Consider the following 3,418-nt stretch of genomic DNA (forward strand, 5'->3'; position numbering starts at 1 on the left):
ATCTGTGCATATTTAAACAACAGAACTGCTAGGCCTTTAAAAGCTAATTCAAACAATTTCCATTGCTAACACATAGTTCTGACTTAGGATATTGACAGTCTTTTAGTTCAATATGCTTATTCTTGTGAAAATACATGAAAATTAAAATTGAAAAGACTACTTTTTCTTAAATGGTACTGTGCTGTTGCACTCACATATGCTCCTTGCCCTGATGTCCTGGGTTCAGCAGTAGCAGTCATTTTTCTCCTTCGTGGTAGCTGGTGCAGTGCTGTGTTTCGACTTTCAGCCTGGCAACAGTGCTAATAATACCGATGTTTTCAGTTGTTGCTAGGTAATGCTTACCCTGACCAAGGACTTTGTGAGGCTCATGCTCTGCCAGGGAGGAGGGGAAGCCAGGAGGAAGCCGAGACAGGACACCTGACCCAAGCTAGCCAAAGAGGTATTCCATACCACAGCACATCATGCCCGGGGGGGTAACTGGGAGTTACCCGGAAGGACACGGGCTTCTGGGTCAGACTTGTTTCTCGGCAGGTGGTATTGTATTCTCTTCCCTTGTTATTTTCTCTTATCGTTGTTGTCATTGGTGGTAGCGGTGGTGATTTGTGTTGTACATTGTTTGCTGGACTGTTCTTGTCTCAACCCATGGGAGTTGCACCTTTTCGATCCTCCTCCCCATCCCTCTGGGAGCGGGGAAGGGGAGAGCCCCGGGGGAAGGAGGGGGGGGGGGGGGGGGCTCAATTGCTTCCAGCCTGACACCACTCACTGGGAGTGAGTGAACAAGTTGTCTGGCTAGGGATTAAGCCTTGACAGTTCATTTTGGTGCCCATCGTGGGGCACGAAGGGTTGAGATAACAATAGATCTGACCGGATTAATAGTCACTCATCACAATGCTGATTTATTGGCTCTCAAGGTTGTTCCTCTTGATCTCACAGTTTCAGTATATCGTATCTTACTTCTATCCGGTATTTGCTGTATTAGTGTTTTTCAAGTGTGGGGCTTGGGCTAAGGTTTTTGTCCCATTGTACTTTATGGTAATGACTTGTAATACAACAGAATCATTGATCATGAAACTGATCTGGCTTATGTTCCCAGTGTGGTCACCAACTTTATACTTTGGGAGGTATATAATAGAAGTGCTTAGCAATTACACATCTTTTTTCACCTTCTCAGGTGCTCAACCTGTGAAGGAGACATTCTTTTACCCTCCCAGTCCTCTCTCCAGACCATTTACAGCATCATTTGAGAGTTTTGAAGGCTTTGAACGGCCTTTTAATGCTGTTGAGACTTGTTTGCTGAGCATGATGGGGATCACCATGTTGGCACGCATACAGAGTGTGTTTTGCCCGCGACTGATTTCAAGAGTTGAGCAGAGTCAGGTTTGGGTCTTGTCTGGGGTCAAACGATGATGTAGGAGGACCAAGAGATTTTCCCAGAGGCTGGACAGCCATGAGTGGCAGGGTGTGTGGGATAGTATGGGCAAGTATCTAGGTCAGTGGGCCCCTCCAGTACTTTGGAATTTCACTACCGAACAACTGCAAAATCCAGAAGAATTAGTAAAACACTTAAATGAGGTGTGTGGTCATTCTGGCCATACCAGAGATGGACAAATCATGGCAACGTGCTGGGGCTTGGTCTATGTTTACAGGGCCTTGTTCAACACTATCCAGCACCTTCAAAAGGAAAAGAATGTCGATGGATCTGAGGGCAAAGCAACAGTCAGTGCAGCTACTCCAGCTCCAAGCACAGCAGCTTCACCACCCCCAGCGACAAGTACAGTCGCTACTCAAACTTTGGCTGCAATAAACAGCGCAGCTACCCCAGTGGCAAGTACAGCAGCTGCTCAAACTTTGACTGCAACAGACAGCGTGGCTACCCCATCTCCAAGCACAGCAGCTACACCACCCCCAGCATCAAGTACAGTTGCTACTCAAACCACTGTGATAATCACTGCAGCCAAACCAGAGGACCAATTCGTACCAATATCGGTTGCTCCTGTATGCAAGAGAAAAAGCAAAAAAGACGCAAGAAAGGTGAAGCGAGATGAAGAAACAATGTATTCACCACCCGGTCTAGCATCTGATCAGGAGTCATCATCACATGACGAAGAAGAAGAAGAAGAGGTAACTTCTCGACCTCGGACCTCAACCGAGCTGCGGAATATGCGAAAAGATTTTACCCGTCAACCAGGGGAGCACATCATCACCTGGTTACTCTGATGCTGGGACAATGGGGCCGATGGTCACGAACTAGAAGGTACACAAGCCAAGCAGCTGGGATCACTTGCTAGAGAAGGGGGAATTGACAAAGCAATTGCAAGAGAGAAAAAGTCCCTCAGTCTTTGGAGGCAGCTCTTGGCAGCTGTGAAAGAAAGGTTTCCATACAAGGACGATGTTACGAGTCGTTTGGCCAAGTGGACTACTATAGACAAAGGCATCCAGTCTCTGAGGGAATCAGCCATCGTAGAGATGATCTATCACATCAAGCCGTATAACGGGGATATACCCATAGATCCAGATGAAGTTGAATGTACGCAACCCATGTGGCGAAAACTCACATGGAATGCACAGTCATCATATGCCCGTTCATTGGCAGCAGTAACTTGGAATGACATAGTACCACTAACAGTGGATGAAATGGTTCATAAACTCCGAGAGTTCGAAGACAATCTCACCCCTTCCATCATCTCAGCTGTGAAAAAACTGTCCCAGGACCTCAAACAATTGAGGGACTCTCTATCTGATTTATCCAGCTCCTCACGTGTACCAACACACGTCTCAGCTATTAACAAAAGGTGTCCTATTGTTCAAGAGAGGACATACAGGAGGTATACGCCACGGGGTACCCTATGGTTTTACCTGCGGGATCACAGAGAAGACATGACAAAGTGGGATGGAAAACCTACTTCAGCTTTGGAGGAACGGGTGAGTGAATTGAAGAGGGGAGCAAGGGCCAAGACTGATCATCCCATGAGAGCTAAGGCTTCAGTCTCTGGTGAGCAGTTTCCCAGATGGAATGGAAGAGCTGATTTTACTCCAGCTCCTGTGATAACGAAGAATAATCCCTTTCACCACGACTTAAGTGTCCGATGCTGTGATGACCATTAGAGGGGCCCTGCCTCCCGCCAGGTGGAGGTAGGGGACAATCAGATTTACTGGACTGTGTGGATCAGATGGCCTGGCACATCAGTCCCACAGAAGTATAAGGCTCTAGTAGATACCGGTGCACAGTGTACCCTGATGCCATCAAGCTGTCAAGGGGTGGAACCCATCTGTATTTCTGGAGTGACAGGAGGATCCCAAGAGTTGACGGCGCTGGAGGCTGAAATCAGCCTGACTGGGAGGGAATGGCAAAAGCACCCTATTGTGACTGGTCCAGAGGCTCCATGCATCCTCGGCATAGACTACCTCAAGAGAGGGT

Source organism: Pezoporus wallicus, unplaced genomic scaffold (genome assembly GCF_028554395.1).
Source record: "Pezoporus wallicus isolate ANWC-B61680 ecotype Strahan unplaced genomic scaffold, APGP_CSIRO_Pwel_v1 contig_7657, whole genome shotgun sequence".
In the NCBI taxonomy this organism is placed as follows: Eukaryota; Metazoa; Chordata; class Aves; order Psittaciformes; family Psittacidae; genus Pezoporus; species Pezoporus wallicus.